This window comes from Pezoporus wallicus, unplaced genomic scaffold (assembly GCF_028554395.1).
Source record: "Pezoporus wallicus isolate ANWC-B61680 ecotype Strahan unplaced genomic scaffold, APGP_CSIRO_Pwel_v1 contig_7243, whole genome shotgun sequence".
NCBI classification, from domain to species: Eukaryota; Metazoa; Chordata; class Aves; order Psittaciformes; family Psittacidae; genus Pezoporus; species Pezoporus wallicus.
In genome coordinates this window covers 139,925-152,118 of record NW_026641336.1, presented here as the reverse complement: position 1 = coordinate 152,118, position 12,194 = coordinate 139,925, and the positions used below count along the sequence as shown (strand labels likewise).

Sequence of the window (12,194 nt, the reverse complement as noted above, 5' to 3'; positions counted from 1 at the left end):
TCACCATTTACTCCTCTCTTGTGGGACTTCACCCGGAGTGCTGTGTTCAGCTCTGGGGCACCCAGTACAAGAGGGATGTGGTGGAGCTGTTGGAGCAAGTCCAAAGGAGGTCGCAAAGATGATCAGGGGACTGGAGCACCTCTGCTTTGGAGACAGGCTGAGATAGTTGGGCTAGTTCAGCCTGGAGAAGGCTCAGGGGAGGCCTGATATCAACCCTCTAGGAACTAAGAGCAGCCTACAAGAAAGCTGGAGAGGGACTTTTTATACACATGTGTAGTGATAGGACAAGGGGGGGATGGCTGAAAAGAGAGTGTTTTTAGGTTAGGTATAAGGACTATGAAAATGGTGAGGCACTGGCACAGGTTGCCCAGAGAAACTGGGGCTGCCCCATCCCTGGCAGTGCTCAAGGCCAGGTTGAATGTGGCTTTGAGCAACCTGGTGTAGTGAAAGGTGCTCCTGGCCACGGCAGAGGGAGTTGGAACCAGATGAGCTTTCAGGTTCCCTTCCATCCCAAACCATTCTATTATTGTATGATTCTGTACAAACATGTGGCACAGCACACTGGCAGAACTGATACTGGTTTTGATAAAACCAATGCCTGCTACTTGGTGAGCTGCCGTGTAAGCCCATTGCTGGGTCCTGACTCCCTTGGGTCCCACAGCAGCCTCCTTCCAAGAATGTTCCACTTAACCCAGCAGTCAATATTGCCAGCTGGAAAGAGTAAAACAATTTAACCAAATCCTCAAAGTTTTCCAGTATAGCTATACTGGCATCCCCCTCTAGTGGAGGCACAGCTTATACCAGCAAGAGTCCCCACTGCAGGGTCCCACAGGGGAAGTTGTTCAGACCACAAGTGGTATGGTCACAGGGAGGTGTGGGGCACTGAATGACTTCTGACACAACTCCAGGAGGCAGCTGCAGAGCAGCTTCACATTTGAGTTTGCTACCAACTGAGAAATATCCCCTTATCCTGGTAACTCCAAGGAAAGTGAGTATTTTCTCTCCCTTTTTTTTCCACACGCCTGTCAATGTCAAAGCATGATGAAGCAGGATGCATCTTGAACGCCAAAGCCTTTCCTGCAGTTTTGTGCCACTCTCCTGAAGAAAAAAAGCAACCACTTTCCCACAATAATCATATCAAGAGTCCCCTCACAGAGCCTTCATAGCACATTAGGAAAAATTTAAAAACAACTGAAAAAACTGTAAACAAGTCTCTCAATCAGAACTTTGTCATTAAAATCTGGGCAACTGGCTTCATAAGAAACTCTGTGGAGATGCAGAGGTTGGAAATATGCAGGACCATGGCAGAAGTGTTTGTTCAGCCATACTAGTTTTAAGACATTTATGTGTTCTACAGCCACGTAATTCCCTCCTGTCACTGGGTTGTCATCACCTTGCACAACTCTCCCCGTGTTTTTTTCTGTAGGCTGAACCTCTTGTATGAGAAACATACCATGCTTGTTGGAGAACCAGGCACTAAGCCATGTTATTCCTACCAACTGTTTTCAAAATTTCAATAATTCTAGAGCCCTATTTTAAGCCTATTCACTAATTACCAGAGTTGCTTTGATCATAGTAATAACCTAAAGTCTCAGTCAGCTTCCAGCCTCCCTTGCATAGGCTATTTGAACTAGGACACTACAACTGCTGTAAACAAGAAGCTGAGAGACCAGTGAAGCAAAGAGATGAATTTGGAAAAGTCTTACCTAATTTGCAAGGTTACTGTATGGGGAAACACACTGCTCTGAGATGAAGTTTTCATCAGTTCCATCCAAAGCTTTAGAAAAAGCAAAATGAACCTCATGTGTTGCCAGCCACATCAGGACAGCTCTGAAAGCCCTAAGCAGAAACCATGCTCAGGGCAAGTCAAAGGCATCCTCACTCATTTCCACAACTCTCCATATCTGCCACATTTTAGGAGGGAGAATAAGCAAAAGGAAAGACAACTAAACTTGATAGGCATTTATAACAGTATCTTTCAAGTACAAGATGTCACATTTAAGATGTTATTCTTTGAACATTAGACACGGTAACCAAAAGAAAACAGAACCCACCAAGAAAGTCCGTAAGTACCTGATGCAGGCATGGGAATCAAAGGAATACTGTGTCTTGACCACAATAATTACTGCCACAGTTCTTCCCAGTGGAAAGCCCATTCTTCTAGGAGCAAGGTGACCTGACACAGTTGTTTCCTTGATATATTTACCTGCAGTCTTCCACTGAGGTCTCCTGTGTTCAGTCAGCCAGTTGAGGGCCAGCAGCTGTAGCTGGTGCTACTACTCAACAGTTTGCTTTGCCTTTGCCCAAAGCAGCAGGAGAGCGGAGGTGCTCACCACCCAGCAGGCTGCAGCGCCACAAGCTGAAGGAATGGTGACTGCCACACCGGCAGCATCCCCAGCGCCAGGAAGAGCCCTTCCACCTTGTCTGCCACCAGCAAATCTGATTCAGAAATGAGCAGCAGACAAGCTTGGCCTTTGTCTGCATCAGCCTCCCAGTGACACCTACAGCCTGGTTGGGGATGGGAAAAGGAAGACATGTTGCTCTTCTCACACCTCAGCTACGCAGCACCAACCCATTCCCTCTCTCAGCCACCAGCAGCAGCTCAAGGCTTCGGGACACCATCCTGCAGGTGAGATGTCCACAACGGGTCAAAAGCAGATTGTGCTATCCACAACTAAACATTTAGTGAAATCCAGCAGCTATGGAACCTCTACAAATGCCCTACAGCAACAAACAAATCAACACTTGCCATGTTTGCAAGGTACATAGCCAATTTCCTCCTTAGAGATTAGCAGTCTCTCTTTTTTCCTTCAAATACCAACCTGAAGTATAACCACCTAAAATACAGATGACCTGTACATCATCTCCCTTGACTTCTCAGTTACCAGGAAGTCTTTGCTGGAGCTTGTGTTAAGCTCAGTGCTCCTAAATAATCACCTACCCATCCAAAGAAGAGAAAAAATTCTCTATGCAGTTAAATACTCATCCAACACATCTTTTTATTTAATTTGAATAAAGCTGCAGCTGACTTCTTCACAATCAAAAAAAGGATACTGCTATAGTTATACATACATTTTTCCATCCAGGCTGAAAACAATCATCCCCAAATGGCCAAAGAATTTCTAAGAACAGTCTATATAAACTGCTCCCATAAATAATGTACTGGCACTATTTCATATTTGACATACACACCCTAAAAAGAGGGGAAGGAGAGAGGGAAAAGGGCTTACAATGAAAACCAGTTTGCATTTCATTTGCCAGATTTTTACCACTCTTAAAATCTCCAGCATTTTGTACAGAAAGATGTTGCCTTTGATGGCAATCCAGTGCTTCTTTGATGGCTTCTGCAAGCACTGCAGTATGCAATACATTTTGGAGCTGGCAAAGAAATGGATGTACTGTCTAGAGAGTGCCTGTGAAATTCACCCTACTCAGAAGGTCACTGTGGCATGTAAATTCCTAGAGAAAAGGCTAAATGGTGTGTAGGTCTCATGCTGGAATATTACAGAGAGTTGAAGTTCATTGTATCAACTATCAAGCTCATCACCATTTTTTCCAGCAGTTTCATAAAGCCACTTCAGGAGATGTTTGCCTGCTATTCACAGTAGAAGCAAAAGCAGAAAAACAGTATTAGGCTTGCATACTTGGCACCTTTGTATTTTTAAATAGAAGGTTAAAGCAACTCCAAATGATGTCTTCCAAGTTAAACTAATTTAAAACAAAAATAATCCAGTTGGCACAAAACTGTAATGAAGTTCTCACCAATACAGTACCTGTGCCCCCCCAACATGTTTCCTCCTAAAATAGATACAGCCTTCCCACTTTCACAACTGGAAGCACTTCTTTTGCTACCAATCCACACTACTTACCACCACCTCAGCAGCAGACTACACTGCGATCTGCAGGTGAGAATTGGCAAGGGGCAACACTTACCTTCTGTTTCCCAGTAGCAACAACTGCCAGGTCCTCATCCAACTCCACCAGCAATAATCTTCAAGCATTTGGAAAGCAGAACACTTTCCACATGCACCAGTGGAGGACACCCTGCAGGCTATTCGTTGCAGGAGTGGCCTGAGGAGGAGGGATGCAGCTCCTCCCACCCCAGCAGTGCTGCTGGCAGGGACACACATGCCTTAGCCAGACTCCTTGAACCAGAGAAGCCATGCACATCTGTGGCTGGCTTCATCTGCCAGAAGGAGAGCAAGAAGGTTCATTTTCTTTTAAAGAAGAAATGTTTCTTTACCTGGGGGTATATGTGCCAGCTCTCACCTGATGTGCACTAACATTATTGCCTACATGATGTGGGTCAAGAAGGAGCCAGATCCAGTAGGAAGGAGATGCAGGACTGAGAAAAATGTGTTTAACAAATTACTCCAGTCTGTGCCTGTCAGAAAATTCTGGAGAGTATGCAGTGATCCAAGCAAGGCTATTGTTCCTCTATAGAGAAATGCAATGCCTTAGGCACCTCAAAAGGTCTTTTTCAAGAGCTCATTAGAAAAAAGCAATGATCACAGAGTTGCTGTGTGGGATACGGATGCGTGTATACTACCCAAACTGGCATTAAATAGCCTCTTTTCCTTACTGGTGCGAAATATTGCACAAATGAAAACCACATTTTCAAGAATAAGAGGCACCAGTCATTAAAAAATGAAAACTGATCCTAGAATGCAACCATCAGCCAAGCCATGACCAAGACTTTTCAAACCAGGTGTGCTGCTAATCAGCTTGAGCGCGGGAGAAGGCAGTCAAGAAACAGCAATAGATGAGAGGAGGAGACATCCTGATATACAAAAGCAGACACTTGTCAGAATTCTCCTCTATCTTCAAAAATCAAAACAAGGCACCTGATCTGCTTCAGATGTTCAATTTCATTTGCTTCAATATGCTAATTCGGTATAAGAATACACACAGGTAATGGTTCCACTTGTTTTAAAGTAACAAAGCTTGAAAGATAAATGAAGAAAACCAAAAGTCCCCTGAAATGTAAGCAGAACAGCAGATCTTATTCCCTCAATAGAGCTTTCACCTGTCCAGGGAATAATTTTGTCTTCTACCAAAGCAACATATCAGCAATGCACCTGATCCAAAGCTGCTCATGCTGGTACAGATTTTGCCATTGACATCTATGTGCCATGAATGAAGCCTTAAGATTCTGAGTTAGCTGTGAAGGAAATTCAAGAGCAAACACTGAATATGTAAGTTCAGCCCTAATGTTGCACAACTGAGAAGCGTCACATTTCTACAGCATCACCACACAACACATGGAAAAGCGAAGTCAAACACACACATGGAATGCTACATAATCACTACCAGCTTAAGCCATTACCACCTCAATTATCATTAAATTTTAAGATTTCAAATGAGTTCTTACCTGAAGAGAAAGCAACCTGAGAGAAAAGAACAGAGGAAGAAAAAAAAGAAAAAAAGAAAAAAGCAAATATTTTTTTCAGCTATTAGCACTGCCTTTTGATAACTTCTGTGCGTTAATATTTTAATACAACCACACTGTTTACTTTTTTAGAAGTTTGTTTGCTCTTCTTTTCATACTACTACACTGTTCAAAAGAATAATACTCATTGTTAGGGAAGAAGCAGTGAAATACATGATAAAATACTGTTTGCTTTATGCTCCTTTCAGTAAAACACTTGTATGTGTCTTCTCCCTGGCTTTATTTGTAGAGGCTGCAGTTCAAATAACCCATTTAGATGGTAAACTGACCTGAAGTGTCCCTTAAATTACATACACTTTCCTTTATGAAATGGAAGAAATCCTCCAAATGTAACAACTTCCAGTTTTGGAATGGAAAGGACAACAACCTCACAGTACAACCTGTTTCCATTCTCAAATTTCTAGGTGTCCGTGGACATCACCAAGATCAAGAGCAATGTATGTGAGAGCTCCTCAGGCAGCCCTGTTGACAACAGAACTGCTTTCGGTTTTCCTCTGTGCCCATACACTAAAGAAGCCCCATGCAAAGCAATCGACAAGGTAACAACAATCAGCAAGTGCTGGCAGGTCACCACCTAGAGGTGCTCAGAGACAGGACTTCTGGAGGAGGAAGCTTACCTCTAGGAGCTGATGCACAAAACTGCTGGGTAGTCAAAGGTAAAATGGTGGTAACCTCCCAAAGACAAAAGCTACTCAGAATTAATATTTTTGTTTAAGCCTCTGAATATTGACAAAGCAAGCTCAATATGGAGAGGCTACTGAGAAACAATTAACTGTTCATTAAGATGTTACTAATGTCCCATCAAAGCAATGTTAAGTCCCACCTAAGTTTCAGCTCCAGAGCAAAACACTTTCTTAAACACTCCCTCCTGGATTCCCACATGGTTCCACTGTGTGACACCTACTACAAGACCAAGTTAAAGACAGATTTTTATTTTTCCCATTTCTTAGCAGAGAAGGAATGATATTTTAGTTGCTATAGTCTTCCACAGCTACTGATGAAAACCATGCAGCCATAAGTATCTTTGCACACAATTGTAAGATCTTCTGTTACTTGCTCATTGTATTCATGTATTATAGCTAGGTGCTCAGTATAGCATTACTTCAATTTTGCATTTCCCATATGCTGTGTCTCAAAAGCTGTTTAACCATTCTACTCTCAGTATTTGGAAAAGGGGAGGAAAAAGAAAGCAGGCACCAGTCAGTATTTTCCTCTCTCCAGCCAGCACCATTTCTAGTAACTTCTGAGAACAAGGTTTATAGCAGCCAAGGGTCTAATTAGTGCAACCTATAATAGAGAGTGATAAGGACAACACTATACTGAGCATGAAACAGTGTTTCCCAGCATTCCTAAATAACACTTCCTTAGTTATTTGCTTCTGAAAATCCAGAACAACCACAGTTCATGTACAACTCCACAGGATGAGACAGTGTCAATCTTTTCTGGTGAAAGACAGAGACAATCTTTTCTGGAGAAAGACAACATCTGATTTTGTGTAGTTAATATTTAATAAAAACAACAGTAGAACACACGCCTATCAAGGTGCCTTGTAAATTCGAGTGCATATCAGTTAAGGAGAAGCACACGGCACGCCTACAGCCGACATTAGCAAGCTGCAGGACAGAAGTGCACTTACGCCTGTGCACACAGAGCACCACTTCACCACTGAAATTGCCAGAACACATTATTTTAGTACTACCGTATACCCCATTCTCGCACAAGAGTAACAGGCTACATGGCACGCAGTCCTGGCTGCCAAATTGAAACCTGATTCTCAGACCTGAGAGTGACTCATTTTAGACCAAATGGTACTACACACCAACTCTGACTTAGCATGCAAGAGGCTTTCTTTGAAAAGATAGTTGCAGCAGTTTTTCACAGTGCAGGACTGTGGCTACCCCAATCCCCCAAAACTTCGAGGGCACAGCTTGCCTACAAGGACTCCTGCAAGCTATTCAGCCTTGACTCTCCAAAAAAGCCCCAAAACTACAGCAAAGGAGGAAAAAAAAAAAAATAAACCACCCCCCCAAAAAAAAAAACAAACAAAACCAACAAACAAACAAAACAAAACAAAACGAAAAAAGGAAAACGGAAAAGGAAGGAGGGATTTGAGCAGCTTCTCATTTATTCACAGACAACTGAAATCAGAAAGGTGTGAGCTGTTTCACAGAGAAACTCCACCAAAAAAAAAAAGTTTAGACATTGCAACAGCTTTCTGATAAAGGGTTATGCAGAAATCTTTTCCCCTCATTTCCATAGGAAGAAGGGTTTGGGGGGTGGTTCCCATTGTAGAACTGTTTAAAAAGAACATGCAGAAAGGAATGAAAGGAAAAACTTGGTCCCTCCGGTTCCACCTCTCTCTTCTCACTTCAGTTTGCTAATGGCTTTTGTCCGAAAGCATCCACCCTGCTCCCCACTCTCCCGGTCTCTCCCTAATACTCCATACCTTGTCCTAGCCATTCATCCCCTCCCTGTCCTTTGCCTTTGTGAACCCCACAGATACAGGGACATAGTTCCCATCTGACTTTAGCAGGGAATTCGTCCGGAGGACTGAGGAAGTCAGGAGAGAGGTGGCAACCATTTTTTTAGGTAGGACATTTTCCACTGCCCTAATTTGGTGTATGTAAATCCAAAGAGTCTTCACGGAAGAGGAATTAAATAAATAAATCAAGTTAAAAATCAGGACAGCCCCTGAGTGAGCGAACACTGGCAGTACTGTTAGCGTCCCTTAATCAAACAAGTGTCCATCACTTACTCCACGCCAGCCTCGGAGATGCTAGTCCTGGAGGCACAGCTGCCTGACCCGACGCCAGCAGCCCGTTAAAGCCCGTCTCTAACGCGTCCTCTGCCGGACCCCCGCCGCTGCGCCTCCCCCTTACCCTGCCGCGCACCCGTCAAACTTCGCACCACTGTCCAAAATACTGAAGAAACCGCCGAAAAAAGGAAGGGATAAAAGACGCCATGGACACAGACCCCGCGGGGAGAGAGCAGCGGGCAGCTTCCCGCAGGCGGGACACCTCACCTCACCTCCCTCCCGCCCCCCCCCCGCCCCGCCCCGCCCCGTCCCGTCCCGTCCCGTCCCATCCTTTCCGCGGGGCGCTTACCTGCGGGCGCTGCGCGGGGTTCCGCGGGCGCGGATGGAGGGAGGGAGGGAGGGACGGAGGGACCGCGGCGCCGCCGCCGGCGCGCACAGAGGGAGGGATGAGGGGGGAGGGGGCAGGGACGGGAGGGAACGAGGGAGGGTGGGTGGGAGGGAGGGAGGGAGGGAGGGAGGACGGGCTCCCTCCTCCCCGTTGCGCCCGCCTCCGCCGGGCTGGGGCCCAGGTGCGCCCCGGTCCGCCCCGGCGGGCCGCGCTCCTACCCCGCTGCAGACGCAGGGGGAGGAGAGCGGCGCGCAGGGCGCGGTGAGCTGCGGCATCCCGCTCTGCTCTCGGCTGCCCGGCTGCTAGCGGAGCCCGGCCCGTGGAGAAGGGTACCTCGAGGAAGGGCGGTGTGGGACTTCGGGGCAAGGGCTGCCCGGCACTGGTGTGCAGTTGGATCTGGAGCAAACAGTTCTCTCGTGAGAGTCTTCCGACCTCCTGCCGATGTCGGCAAAGACAGTTCGGCAGGCACAGTTACAGGAAGCATCAGTCCGTAGGCTCACCGAACCCGTATAGTTGTAAAGAGGCAGGGTTGCACAGTGGATACTTTTCCAGACTTAGAAGAGTTATATTATTATACAAAACCTGGTTCAAATTACTTCTTCCCCCAGTCCCCCACCTCCCGCCAGCTGCTCTCAGTTCTTAACTTTGGAATAAGCTGATTTAGTTGGATTGCAGGAGCATCTAGAGGCCGCTTTTGCATGTGCATGCGTCAAGTGAAAAGACAGTGTATGCTGTTCCGCGCTTAAGTGTTCAGTAGCTGAAATGGCTAGGTGCTTCAACCCCCTGGAGAGATTTCTAGAGAGATTGCTTACAGCTAGGCAAGCCAGCAATGCCTCCAGTAGTACAAAAAAACCGTAATGAAAGACAAAGCCCATTTAAAATACTCATAAGCCTCCCAGGGAACCAGAAAGCGGCAGATACAGTTCTCCTCAAGTCAGATATTCACTTGTGTGCCATCAACAGTAGTGACACTGGCTTCCACAGTTACTGACCATATCTGCTGTATCACAGGTATTGTTACTAGAAGGGTTTTCAGCTTTAGTGTGAGCAGTCAAATACTTTTTTTGTGTGTATGTATCAAAAATGGTTATGTATGTATGTATACATGTTTCAAGAAGACAGATATTTTGTCCCCACACAATACTTGTCCTTGGTTTTTGACTCAGCCCTGTGATATAGCACAGTGACTAGGCTTCAACATGCTGAAAAGTCTTGTTAATTATTAAGCAGGCCATCAACTTTGGAAAATGTTCTATTTCATACCTGGTTTCAAATTAAGCTACCACATGCTTTCAAGGGTAACCAAGAAACATGTTCTCTTACAAGCTCTGATACTTGGTTAAACATCCATACACCAAGTACTGTGATAGGTCTTGATAGCTTTCTGCCTGTGCACAGGCTGCATCAGGTTGAAGACCAACTTCGGGTTTAATGCAGCACGCTCAAACTGCACCGGTGCCCTCCCCTGGTGGCAGAAATAGGGTGACTTGCACGACCTGCTGGTTGAAAAGCCCGTCTTCAGAATGTAGAATTTATTGCTATGGCAATATGCTTTGCTTATGTAGCTTCATCATAAACCAGATTTTACACAGCTTCTTCGGGCAGGAACTGACCGCCCATGTCCACAGTTCCTGTCCTTGCTCTGCCAGTTGCTCAGATATCACTGTAACAATTTATAAATAATATATATATAAATTATAAATAATTTATAAATTACCAAAGCTTCAAGGAAAGGATGAGCTGAAAGGACTTATGTCTCCATGGTGATATCTACTACCTCAAGCATGCAGGAGCATGTTTCAGAGGGATGGTGCAGGAATTAAGACATTTGGTGGGAAGAGCTATTGCATCTGCAAATTGGTAATTACCACTACCTAGCTTCTGTAAAAACATCTCACCTAGCATGGTTACTCAGGTTGGCTGGTTAGGACCATCTCAGTGGTGACTGTAGCTACTGATGACTGAAGGAAAATAGCAGTCCTGTGCTCATGAGGAAAGGCTGATCTGTGCATGAGATGGAATTTTATGACAGCAAAATTATGACACACGTTAAAAAAAAAAAAATCCCAGTATTTCTGAGTCCACCTTCAGAGAACTGATGCAGTTAGAGCAGCAATACTGTTTTCAGTTGCTTTGATTTCTGTTAGTGACTTCAGACATGCTTGCTCAGCCCTGAAACTATGAAGTCACTTCTCATTTCTTCAAGGCCAATGTAATTAATTCTCAGTCCTCCTTTCTTGCTCTAACTAGGAAATACAGGGAATCTTTAGTAAATCCTAGAAAAAGGCAAATATTGAGGGTCTAGGGAAGATCACATGTCTGATATAGTTTAATGAATGTAACTTCTATGAGACTTGGCTGTGCTGCTCCATTGTCTGAAACGTGTTTAAGTAATCACACACAGATGTAGCAGATCGCATTAGATGGGGAAGTAGTTTTCACATCCTTCAGTCTGGAAAAACGTCTGTTTCCAGAACAAGCCACATAAGTTCCATGTGCTCAATTTTGTGAATCGATTCAAATCATACGTATGCTTAACATGTACGCACATTGATATATTTATATTTAGTTCTCAGTGTTCATACAGTTTCAACCGAGTGTCTGTAAGATTAGTCATACAGACACAGAAAAGTTAATTCCTCTTCAGTCTGGGAAAGTACCTCTGGTGTTTTTAATTAAAAAAAGCTCAAGGAATTCGCAATTAAGATGTCTCTTCACTCTGTCACTTCTCTATGCAGCGTACTGTGGTGTTCTTTTGCCAATGGATAATTTCATTTTGGACTGGAAATGTGCCGAATCTTTCAGTGCAGTAGATGCTTTGAAGGAGCTGTTAGATGAGACCACAATTAATAGTACCTTGGGAGGGGGAAGTGTCAAGCTTCAGCATTATCTGAGATAGGAATAATTAGAGAACTTGAAAAGTGTCTTCAGTGTACGTACATTTGTTATTGATCATTATTAAGTACGTTCCAGTTTCCTAAAATAACACCGGCCATAGTCCATTGTTAAAGCACGTGCTACATTACTAAGAACAGCTCCAGCAATGCATGCAGAATAAGCACTTTCTGGAGTCTGGCTTGTTACTCATCTATTATATACAGACTACCCGAAGCCCAGTGCTCACATGTAGGGGATCTGTTCAGACCAGGATGCAGAGGAATTTGAACAAATAACAGCATTACCCACAATCAGAAAACACACTGTTCTCTGGAGCAACTTCAGACATATCAGAAGTCCCACAGACAGAAATCAGCCTTTTCCATAAAGCCACAGCTTTGTTTGTTGCAGTGTTTCTGCCCTCATTCAGTCTCCTCTCTCCTCCTGTTGTGTATTTACAGCAGCAGCGCATGATGTCCTATGAGCCATGAACTCCTCCAAAACCTGGAAAGCTCTCAACGTAGAAAGCATCTTTTTTCATTCAGACCCTCTTTCCCCGTGACTTGGCCTCATGCTGCTCGGACCTGTGTTTGTCCTAATCCTTCTGCAGCGTAGCTGGTTGCTGAAAAGCTAACATGACTACTACCCCTTACAATCCCGGCTTTGGCTTTTCATGCCTTTCTGCCTTAGTCCCTAACAGCAGGGCTGCAAGTCCATGATTGAAG

The 12,194-nt window shown here is 44.6% G+C and overlaps 1 protein-coding gene across 1 annotated transcript in view; it reads right to left on the bottom strand.

Annotated features, from left to right (window-relative positions):
• The window catches only part of LPAR1 (lysophosphatidic acid receptor 1), a 69,849-nt gene extending 61,205 nt beyond the window's left edge, over nucleotides 1-8,644 (bottom strand). The window contains exon 1 of the mRNA XM_057423146.1: nucleotides 8,554-8,644. The gene's annotated coding sequence lies outside the window, so the exon portion shown is untranslated. The remainder of the gene's footprint in view (nucleotides 1-8,553) is intronic.
• Between the last annotated feature and the right edge of the window lie 3,550 nt (nucleotides 8,645-12,194).